The 12,333-nt window shown below is 42.6% G+C and overlaps 1 protein-coding gene across 1 annotated transcript in view; it reads left to right on the forward strand.

Moving 5' to 3' along the window:
- Positions 1-628: 628 nt before the first annotated feature.
- The window catches only part of GRIN2D (glutamate ionotropic receptor NMDA type subunit 2D), a 370,096-nt gene continuing 358,391 nt past the window's right edge, over positions 629-12,333 (forward strand). The window contains exon 1 of the mRNA XM_075605369.1: positions 629-1,539. The gene's annotated coding sequence lies outside the window, so the exon portion shown is untranslated. The remainder of the gene's footprint in view (positions 1,540-12,333) is intronic.

Below are 12,333 nucleotides of genomic sequence, written 5' to 3' on the forward strand. Positions count from 1 at the left end.
GTTGTTGCTAGAGATAACCGTGTTCTTTTCAGGTTATGATTTCTGTGATTGGCTCAACAATAAGATTATACATACACTGCTTTCCAAGAACAAAATAGCACAAGCTGAATATCTGGTTGGTGTCAAAAAGATCATGAATGGCATCTATGTATGTATTTTTATTTTGGACTACTGAAAAGTATCACAACCTGCAAATGATGCACTGACATACTATTTCAGTTTGAATACATTGAAATGATTTTTGTGGTTGGGATGTACAATATACCATCTCCTTTCTGTGTAGTGTTATCGCATAATAAATATCAATTACTATGCATCACTTATGTGAGGTGTAATTTATGTTTAGCTTTTTGCATCAATATTTCCACTCTCTCGCTTATCTTTTATTAGCCACTGGCATTTCCCAGTGTATCCATATCAAGATAAAATCATTCTCAGAAATGCTACTAACCCCTTTTTTGTCCCCAAGCTCTAGAAGTCAGTCTTGTCACAGTGTTGTATAGTAAGGGTAAGGCTGGTTACCAGCAGTGTCCGAGTTATCTCTTTAAATTGCTCTCTTTGCCGTGGTATGAGGTGCTATTGGTTCTGAATGTTAATGTCCCTGTGTGTGCCTCTGTCTCTCTTGCTTGCTTTCCCTGTGTGTGTGCGTATCTCACTCTGTCTCTCCAGCCCTGTCTGAATCTGAGTGTACTGTATGCATCTGTGTGAAAGAAGGGCTAAAAGAATACATCAGTTAGCACGGACATGCCTGTCTAACAAGAAGGAGAGGAGGAGAGAGTGAGTCGAAAGAGGACAAGAAAGAGAGAAAGCAGCAGAATGACAAGAGACATTTGAACTGCTCTTTTAATCCATCCAGAAGCAGAGAGAAGAACTGGAGAACAGGGACCTGTGTAGATGCAACATGCAGTCAGGTTATTAATGAACAGCGACGCTTGAAATAAAGCAGAAGATTTGCTTTAGAAATCAGGGGGGGTGGAATTATTTTTCTTATTTCTCACCATGCTTGACCAGTGAACCCCCCTCTCCTCCTTTTCCCTGCCATTCTCCTTAGCAGGACAAAGAACAATGAAACGTGAAGAACAAGCTTACGTCTACTCAGTGCTGGTTAACTTTGGATGCAACATGTGTAATGAGCTTTTTTTTACCTTGATAGATTTTCAACAACCTTGGGGGAAGCAGAGACAGGAAAGGAAGAACAGAAAACAGGATTGAGAGCAAACTCTGAGCAAGGCAGAATAAGAAGAAAAAAGGGGGAGTGCACAAATAAAACCTCAAGCAGATTATCTGGGGAGGAGAAATCCCCCCCCGCCCCCTAGATTTTGGAACACTATTTTCAGAGAGGGGTCAGATTTGTGCCTGGTGCATAAGCATGTTTTGATTTTTCCCCTGTGTTCATCTTGTATTTCTGATTGTCACTGCATGACATCAATGGGACTGACACAGGGATGTACTAAGGCAATCTTGGGCTGTTCTGGCAGGTCCTAGCTCACTGCTGGCTGCCTCTGTCCCTACTGGTTTTGGGAACGGTGCAATGAAAAGGTAAGCTGGACACATTCCCTACTTTTATACTAGACCTTGGTGAGAGCAAAGGGCCTGGGTATGGGGGTAAAGGAACAGTCCCGAAATCTAAAGAGGGATCAAGGTGTTCTCTCCCCCCCTCCCCATTTATTAGATCTTGGATCTAAAAGGTCACCTAATATTTTGTTATTTAAAACATGCATATGGTTTCGATTGTGATTCCAAAAACTCTGTATTAGGATTACTTCCCTTTATAAACATTGTCTCTAAAGTCCAAGTATGATCCTCCTAATAGAAAAAAAACATTTCTCTTGCAGGAAAAGATCAAGGGCATTCATGTTAGAGGAATATTGTGTAGGTTATTCTGTAAACCCCTATTTAAAAAAATTAATCCTGTCTTACTTTTGCCTGTAGGGAACATCATTTTTTTTTCTCCAGAAAACCATCTAATCCTTACCCTAGTAAAGGTGTCGTTTTAAAAAGACTCCTAGTACATTTTGGATTATGGAAAGATTAGTGATATTGGATACAATCTACTAACTGTATGTTGACTAAGTTGATGGTAGATTTTTAAATCTCTGCTGAATGTTTAGAGCTACAAGTTATAGTGCAAAATTGTGGAAAGGGATGATTGCATTTATGTGTGTGTGTCTCTGTTTGTGTATGCGACCGAGTGTATGTGTTTATACATTCAGATGTTCTGCATTATACTCTTTTTGTCCGTGTTTCATGGGCTATTGGCTCTGGAAGGCTTATCAATTTCCATTTGAAAAGCTGCTCCTTCTTTATTTAATTGCCCTTGCTTCTCAGCGTGTTTTGCTGGTGGACATACAAGGAGTGAGGGGGTGGGGGGTTTATCAGGATAATGTAAAAAAAATAATATATGAAACATAAAAAAACAGATGTCTGCAAATTGATATACTTGGGTAAGAAAAAATATATAGAATTCCACATAAAAAACAACACTTTTTCTCCTGTCTATACAGATGTAGCAGCTGTTATTGCTCCCGCTGGCGTTGTAGCGGGACACACATGGTGCATTGTAGCGGGACACACATGGTGCATTGTAGCGGGACACACACGGTGCATTGTAGTGAGACACATATGGTGCGTTGGAATGGGACACAAACGGCGCATTGTAGTGGGACACACACAGTGCATTGTAGTGAGACACACATGGTGCGTTGTCATGGGACACACACGGCGCATTGTAGCGGGACACACGGTGCATTGTAGCGGGAGACACACGGTGCATTGTAGCAGGAGACGCACGGTGCATTGTAGCGGGAGACGCACGGTGCATTGTAGCGGGAGACACGGTGCATTGTAGCAGGAGACACACGGTGCATTGTAGCGGGAGACACACGGTGCATTGTAGCAGTAGACACACGGTGCATTGTAGCGGGAGACACGGTGCATTGTAGCGGGAGACACACATGGTGCGTTGTAATGGGACACACGGTGCGTCGTAACGGGACACACACGGTGCTCTGTAGCAGGACACACGGTGCACTGTAGCAGGACATACGGTGCATTGTAGCAGGACACACATGGTGTGTTGTAGCGGGACACACACGGTGCTTTGTAGCGGGACACAAACAGTGCGTTGTAAAGAGACACACACGGTGCATTGTAGCAGGACACACGCGGTGCATTGTAGCGGGACACACACGGTGCATTGTAGCGGGGGGGACACGGTGCATTGTAAAGGGACACATATGGTGCGTTGTAACGGGACACACATGGTGCGTTGTAATGGGACACACACAGTGCGTTGTAACGGGACACACGGTGCATTGTAACGGGACACATATGGTGTATTGAAGTGGGACACAACCGGTGCATTGTAGCGTGACACACACGGTGCGTTGTAACGGGACACACACATGCATTGTAACGGGACACACACATGCATTGTAGCGGGACACACAGTGTAGTGTAGCGGGGGGACACGGTGCATTGTAGTGTGACAGACGGTGCATTGTAACGGGACACATGGTGCATTGTAATGGGTCACACAAGGCGCGTTGTAATGAGAAGCACACGGTGCGTTGTAGTAGGACACACAGTGCATTGTAGCGGGGATGGGGCATGGCGCATTGTAACTGGACACACACAGTGCATTGTAATTGGATACACACCGTGCATTGTAACTGGATACACACAGTGCATTGTAACTGGATACACACAGTGCTTTGTAACGGGATATACACAGTGCATTGTAATGGGATACACACAGTGCATTGTAACGGGATACACACAGTGCATTGTAACGGGATACACAGTGCATTGTAATGGGGGACACACACAGTGCATTGCAACAGGACACACAGTGGATTGTAACTGGACACACACAGTGCATTGTAACGGGATACACACAGTGCATTGTAACTGGATACACACAGTGCATTGTAACTGGACACACACAGTGCATTGTAACGGGATATACACAGTGCATTGTAATGGGGGACACACACAGTGCATTGCAACGGGGGACACAGTGGATTGTAACTGGACACACACAGTGCATTGTAGCTGGACACACACAGTGCATTGCAACGGGACACACACAGTGCATTGCAACGGAACACACACAGTGCATTGTAACTGGACACACACATTGCATTGCAACTCGACACACACAGTGCATTGTAACTGGACGCACACAGTGCATTGTAACGGGGGGACACACAGTGCATTGCAACGGGACACACAGTGCATTGTAACGGGACACACACAGTGCATTGCAATGGGACACACACAGTGCATTGTAACTGGACACACACAGTGCATTGTAATGGGGGGGACACACAGTGCATTGTAACTGGACACACACAGTGCATTGTAACGGGACACACACACAGTGTATTGCAACGGGACACACACAGTGCATTGTAACTGGACACACACAGTGCATTGTAATGGGACACACACATTGCATTGTAACGGGGGGCACGGTGCATTGTAACAGGGGGCCACACGGTGCGCTGTAGCCAGACACACACGGTGTGTTGTAGCGGGACACACACCGCACCAGCGGGGCTTTCGGACTATTGCACCCGAGGCACGCACCAGTGTGAGCAACAATGCCTGCTACATCTGTACCATCTAGCACAAGAACTATTCTCACACATATTCCATCTTTTCTTATTGAATATAATTGAAGTCGTCATGTGCCAGGTTTCTGTGGTTTAGTATTCTTGTAAGAAGTCTCTGTCTACCAAATATCTGCCTGTAATTATATGAACCTGTTTTGTGTTATTGAGAAACCCTGACCCCACATAAGATATAGTTGAATGTATTACTAGTACTTTAAGACAGCATGGAGTCTGGCGCTGTGTGTGTCCCTCGTTTTTATGGCTATTGGCAAATACTGTAAGCATTTTAAGGATAAGAAAAACAAATTAAAACGTTCCGTTACTGATTTTTTTATGGGATGATAAAAACAGTGGTTTGATTTTACCGTTGCAGAATTGGGGAAGCATGCAGGGGCCCAACTGAGACATTTTTTATTTTGATCATTCCGATCTAACCTCTAGTGCAGGGGGCGGCCGATTCCAGTCCTCGAGGGGCCACCAACAGGTCAGGTTTTAAGGATATCCCTGCTAAAGCACAGGTGGCTCAATCAGTGGCTCAGTCATTCTGACTCAGTTATTCTGAAGCAGGGATATCGTAATACCTGACCTGTTGGTGGCCATGGAGGACTGGTGTTGGGCACAACTGTACTAGTGTGTTATTGCATTGAAAATTATGAAATACCAGTTAAATGGAAGAATATTTGCACCAATAATCTTGCAGAGAAATTAATTCTCTAAAATTAACTTTATCCTTACTTATACCTAAACTCCCACACCCAAAGTCTACCCTCTTCCCCATGCCTGTCCCTCATTTCTCTTTAGTCAACCGCTTGCCTTGTTTTCTTTGTTCTTTTCTTCCCTCTATTATACAGGTTTTTCTTATTCTGTCTTGGCTGCTTCTTTAGCGTCTGTCTCTCACTCACTGCTCATCTGTGTATCTCACTGTGTATCTCTGTTACATTCTGTCTCTATCTCAACTGCATTCCAATTACCACCCTCTCTGCTCCTCACCAGTTTTGACCTATTACAATCTAGGGGTGTCAGAGTCTACTGTCTCCTGCTCTGAATAGCTGCTGACATTGTCTAGTGCCATCTGGGTGTGAGAAGTGAAACTGCAGCTTACTTTGCAAAATGAAAGATATTAAAGTGGTAATCCGCAAGCAAAGGGGGACGATGTCTGAATGCTGTTGATGTCAATGGGGAATGGAATTGCTAAATCCAGAGCCCAAATGAATGTGATTCTAACCATCTAGAATTACATTTTTTATTGAAATAATTTGACTGAATTTGGTCTAATAGGACTTCAATAGAAGTCTAGGAACCGTTGATGGTAATTTTACATTATACATGTACTACAGGTTCATTCATATCTCTTAAAGCAACACTACATGTTGCATTGTTTGCTTTTTTTTGTTTTTTTGCTATAGGATTGAAGCAGAGGGTATCCGGAGCTGAACCCCATTGATTTCAGCTCCAGGGACCCCGTGCTTCCAGTGATACTTACCTCCATTGTGGGTGCCGGTATCTCTGTGGAGCCTATAGGTCCTTTTCATGCAGGTCAAGAGGAAGCCGCACTGGATGACGTCACGGCTTCCTGTTGGCTCGTGTGATGCGTGACATTTAAACGCCACCATTATGTTAGGCACACAGTTTCTCTGCCTGTATAGATACTAGCACCCCTCTGTAGGTAACTTTCTCTGGAACCAGTGGGTCTCTGGAGCTGAAATTATGGGGCTCAGCTCCAGAGAACCCCCGGCTTCAATCCTATAGCAAAAAAATAGAAAGCAAACAATGCAACACGTATAGTGCTGCTTCTATGAACCCATACAGGAGCTTTTGTTTAATGTACAGCAGTTGTAAATACACTTTCCAGATGTTAGAAGCCTCCAAGTGAGAGAGACCTGTTAGGTTTATGGGGGAGATTTATCTGTGGGGCCACAGATGTTCCGATAGCAGGCCAGTTTTAATTACCTTCATCTTAGCTATTATAAGGAAGATGACTAATACTTTTGGCGCTATTAGAAAAATAAGCTGCTTGGTGCTAGATACCCTCAGGAATAATCAACCCATGGTGCTATTACTTGATGTTAATCCAACGCCTCACTATATTGCATCAAAATGCATGGGCTGCGGGGGTTAGCAAGGACAACCAAAAATGGAAGGTGAAAATGATGAAACGTCCTCTTAATTCAGAAGAGACTGCAGTTCCAGAATACCTTCCACTCCTCATGTCTGTTTTTTCTTTTTAGCCTGATTCTAAATGTTCCTATAATGTATATTGTACAACTGTCTATTTAAGTGGCTTTCTCAAAGGAGAGCTAAAAGGGAGGTGGAATCAACCCCTTCAATGCCCCTGGGGCCTCCAAAACGTTGCAAGGCAATTCTTTTCCGTGTCTCTCGGGCACACGACGGGTTAATTGAGTGCATAAATTTTTTTTCTCTTTCTCCACACAGCAGATAGGATTCACCCGTCGTTAGGGAAAATAAGCTCTTTTAAAGTAGGAAGTGTGAGCGACCCCGAGGAAGAAACCAAAGTCTTAAAACAGACCAGTAAGAAAAGTCCCCCAGAAGTGCACAAATTACATTTAGAAACCATTTGAAAGCCTAACACCAGTGAATCCTACTTGGTATTTTAATGGAGTTAGTTGTTGTGCTTCTTTTGGCTGCCTGTTACATCAAGGAGACTCTGAATATTGAAGTGAGATTTGATAATCGACTGTTTTTAGTACAATGTTTATCTAATGATATGTGGCAGCTGTTGGAGAAGGCTTTTTACTTCTGATGAATGACACACATCCTGTAATGTTGTGAACTTTGTGGGTCTCTGTTTACTGTGCTTGTTTTGGGAAGACATTTATCATTGTCTGTAGAGTATAGCTAGAAAATGCTGGACCAGAATGTAAAGATGGGGCGCTTCAGTTCATGCTATATGGGTGAGCATGAAGGTATCAAGTAGTGATTTTACATATCTAGTTGGGTGGGTGATGCACTAAGCCCGGTTAAATCAGGACAAATAACATCAGGTTACCTAAATGAGTAATGGACGTTATTTTCCCTGGGTTTAACACATATCCACAAAGGTAATTATATGCACAAACACGTTCCGTTGTATATCTCATTAGCATAGGCTTAACGTCAGGTTAAATTAGTACTATCGTGCGTTCCCTTCAAATAACATGGCTCCGGTAACGCCAGTTTTACGAAAGGTGGCGTCCCATCCAGATTTTTACGAGAAAGAAATCCTATAGTTTTCAATGGGACTGTTTTCTTTGCATCAATTCTGCCCCACTTTTGCATCTGAAAGTCTTTGATGCAGGATCTGCACTGTATTCTGTGTGCCGGCAGCCTATGGAGATAACTAAATTAATATTTGTGTTCCTTTCTTTAAAAAAAAAAAAAGAAAGAAAGAAATAGAACCTTAATAAAATTGCGAGAAGCACAAATTGCTGCTTTAAGAGTCTCTTAACAATAAGGTAGTAAAATAGTTGTACTATCATGAAATATTCCAAACCATGTTTTGGCCCGTTTTCACTAAACTGTGCTATGTCTTATCACACACCTTAAGGCTCATTCATATGAGTGGGCTTTAAAGTCAAAATACAATTTAACTGTGTGTGAATTGTTCTACCATGTATAATATAATAAAACACTATCATAATAATACATATGTATCACCCCTCCTGTGCTTCACGGGATAGTGCTAGCTTTTTGGGAGACCCTAGTACACATATTGTTGTGTGTGCATACGGCTTCATCATTTTATACAAACATTTATCATACATGTACACTTAAAAAGTTGGATTAAAGTCTTGTTTTATTCAGGGCTATTACAAGTTATATTATCCTTTTGACGAACGATAAAAGCTCCCTTGTTACACCCCTTTGTCTGAAACCATGCAGCCTGGGAAAAGCAGCAAGAAGTAACATGTTATGTTTGGAACACAAATGCCAGGAGTCATTAAACTGTGCAACAGGCTATGTTTGCACTACTGCCATTAACATAGACAGTCAGTGGTAGTGCTGGCAAATCTTCTTGCACAGTTTGTTGCATCTGACTGATAGTGTGAATGGAGGCAGGCTATTCATAGTATGAATGGAGGCAGGTTACACTACATCTTCAAGGTTGACCCGAAAGGCATTCCCTGAAGACACAGTTAGGCATGGATATCATGGACCATTGATCAAAATGACTGTTTGGGATAAATCATGCTTTAGTGAGAGAATCTCCCATGAGGTCATTGATTCTAAGCATGAATAAGACTGCTATCCATTGAACGAGACCAACTCCAAGTGGATGAGACTACTGTAAGTTCATATGAATAAGATTTGAAGGGCCGACCATGGAGACTCTGATTCTAAGCAACTGTCACCTCATTGTTTTGCCAAAATGTCAGTTTTGGGAATGATGTGACCAGTGAAGGGATGTTTCATGCAGCGTATCAAAACTTCAAAACTGGTGCAAAACAGAAGCAAAAAAAAAGCTATTATCATCTAGAATTTAATTTACATAAGGTAATATATTCACAAATAGCAAATGGTTATTAGAATATGTTGTACTTTACATTAACCTCACAAAAGAGTCAGAAAAACTGATATCCATCAATTTCAATTAGTAGCCTGGGGCGATTAAATACCTGGGGATCCAGATCACTTGAGATTTCAAATCTCTATATCGGGCAAATTTCCCCAAATTACTTAAAACTGTCAAAGAAGACATTAGAATTTGGTCTACGTACAATACTGTATATCTTGGATTGGGAGTGTCCACTGTATAAAAATGAATTTGCTTCTGCGAATCCTATATCTATTCCAGACTCTCCCGATTCCAATCAAGAACATACGGGGCATCAAGAATCATGGGACAAGATGAGTGAGTGATTTAGGATTTTCGTTGTGTCATGAGTGACAAAAGGGCATATCCTAGCGATATTTTGGAGGTGGAGAAAACAGGACTTAATGAGGGAGTAAAATTGAAGAATGAAGGAGAGGGCAGAATCAAACATGACCCATAGGCAATAGGCTTGGGGTGTTGATGAGATGGTAGTATTATTGATAGTGACGGAGAGTTTGTGTGTAGGGGTGACAGTGGATGGGGGAACGGGTGTTAGTTCTGTTTTGGATATGTTAAGCTTCAAGTAACCATGGGACATCCAGGAGGCGATTGTGGAGAGACAGTTGGTGACACGGGACAAGAAAGAGAGAGGGAGGGAGGGGTAAGAGAGGTACATTTGGGTATCACCGGCATAGAGATGATACTGAAAGCCAAAACATTTTATTAATTCACCAAGAGAAGAGTGAGAAGAGCAGAGGGCCAAGGACAGAGCCTTGTGGGACACCAACAGAAAGAGGGAGTGGAAAGGAGGAGACACCAGGAAGGGAAACACGCAAATAGTGGTTGGATAGTTATGCCACGAACCAGGAGAGGGCTGCATCATGGAGGCCATGGAGTGGAGATTGTGCAGGAGAAGGGGGTTGTAAGAGACATGTGCAGAGGTACAACCAGGGAGACAGATTTGTGGAAATTAAACCATGGTTTTATTCAGCCTGTCACTTTAAACAGTGAAGCGAATACAAAAATAAACAAATAAACAGCCTATCCTTGTGTAAGGGCTAACTCACTTCCCCAGTCCCTATCTGCAAGGCTGGGAGTTAAAGCCTCTTACCAACCTATAACCCCAAAGTCCACAGAGGTACCTGTAAGCAGGGGCCCTTTATGTCAGTCTCTGGGTCTGGGTTGGTGTCCATTGAGGGGCCAGCTTTTGGCATGTTCCAGGGTCCGCTGTGTCCTGGAATAGAAGTCTGCAGTCCTTGTGACTTCATGTCAGCACACAGTCCTCCTGTGTGATCAAGAGTCTCTCTGTCAGTTTCCACCAGGAGGCTTTTATATTGTCTGATTAACCACATGGAAACTGGTTAATTGTCTAGCTGCAATTAACCAGCTCCCTGCTAGATTACACAGACCATTGTGGCTTTCTATTGAAGCCTCATTGAGACAGGGTTAATTCCCTACAAACAAAAACAGAAAGGCCCAGCAAAACATACAAAGTGACAGAACATATAGTACAATACTTCAGTGCTAATTGCTCATGAGTAAGGGTCATTTAGTTAAACCCTTTGGCCAAAGAGTTATAAGCCTGTAGCCAACATCAACATGATCAATTTGCAGGTCCTAACACTACCTGGTAAAATTCTCATGTACCTCTCTTATTTGCTGGAGGGTTAATTCCCTTTTACAGGGGTGTTGAAGGCAGCAGAGATATAAAGGAGAATTAGTAAGGAGAAATGACCCTTAGACTTGGGGAGAGAAAGTGAATTAAGTGGTTGTATACAAGCCGCTCAAATAGCTTGGAGGCAAAGGGGAGAAGAGAGATCGGTCGGTTAGAAAGAAACATTGTATCAAGAGAGGCTATCTTTAGAATGGGTGGTATCAGTGCATGTGTAAAGGAAGATGGGAATGTGCCGGAGATGAGAGAGAAGTTAAAAAGGTTACCTAGGGTAGGGCTTAGTGTGCCAGAGAGGGAGCCGAGGACAGGTGAGGGAATAGGATCAAGGGGACAAGTTGCAGGATGAGATGAGGAGAGGAGCACAGAGACTTCATCCTCGGTTACAGGGGAAAATTAGCAATGGAGAGAATTTTAAGGTGAAACTAAAATGAGGCTTCATTGCGCCTGTTCCTTTAACATGGCAAAACCACTAAAAATAAACAAAATAAAGGCCTACTCCACTTTGGAGAATATCTACTCCTTTACTCCGTCCCTTTCTAACCGGATGGGTAGCTAAACTACTTACCACCCTCAAACATATATACAAATAGATATACAACAGTCCAAGAAGAAAGTCTCTTATCTATTTGTCATAGCTGTAGGGGAAGGCCTCTCTGCTCTCCTGGGTCAGCACCCATGTGTGCTATGGCAATGTCTGTGTCCAGGTATGGGGTCTGGTCCCCTTGTCTTGCTATCAGCATACAGTCCTTCTGAAGCTAAAGACATCTGTTCCTCTGGTCAGCCCTAGTTGTGCGCTAAGGAAATCTACTTCCTGTTTCTCAAAACAGTATTTTTTCTAACACAGTCTTAATCAGCCAGGTGGAGTCTGGTTGATTGCATGTGCAATTAACCAGCCCACTGCTCGATTTAGAGACAGTTTTTCTCAACATTTATAAGTCCCTATTACAGGGGCGATAGATGACAGCAACATGGATAGAAAAGGGGGAAAGAGTCTAATAGTTCTTTTTTCTCCTTTAAAAAGAAGTGATGGAATAATCCTGAAAGAAAAAAAGTTTGCAGTCTAAGCACTTGAGACACCTTGATTTTCCAAATAAATGTAAGAATGAAATGTTCTCTGAGGTTTTCAGCATCTCATAAAAGCCATACTAGAGTTAAGAGCAAACTCCAACATAATGGTAGGTTCAGAGTTCTCTTGTCTGAGCATAAACTCGTCATCTTAAGCTTTACTAAGGGAAAGTCTCTTCAAAACTCCAGAGGGCCATTACTCTCAAAGGAAAGGGTGCATTTCTATCCAGGGTGTCCTTTTTAGGTACAGTAAGGTCAACCTTAAAGCAAGTAAAACTTTGTACAATATGAAGTGTGATTTTCTTTGACACCTCCTTGATGAGCTGTTGAGCTGTGACATCCATGTTTAAAGCTGTGTATGACAGATGGACACAGAGTATTCTCTGTGCACAAATCCTATTCAGTGTAATTTGAAATCATATACATTTTAAAAGTCTTTAGAAAAGCAG

This window comes from Ascaphus truei, chromosome 6 (genome assembly GCF_040206685.1).
Source record: "Ascaphus truei isolate aAscTru1 chromosome 6, aAscTru1.hap1, whole genome shotgun sequence".
Lineage (NCBI taxonomy): Eukaryota > Metazoa > Chordata > Amphibia > Anura > Ascaphidae > Ascaphus > Ascaphus truei.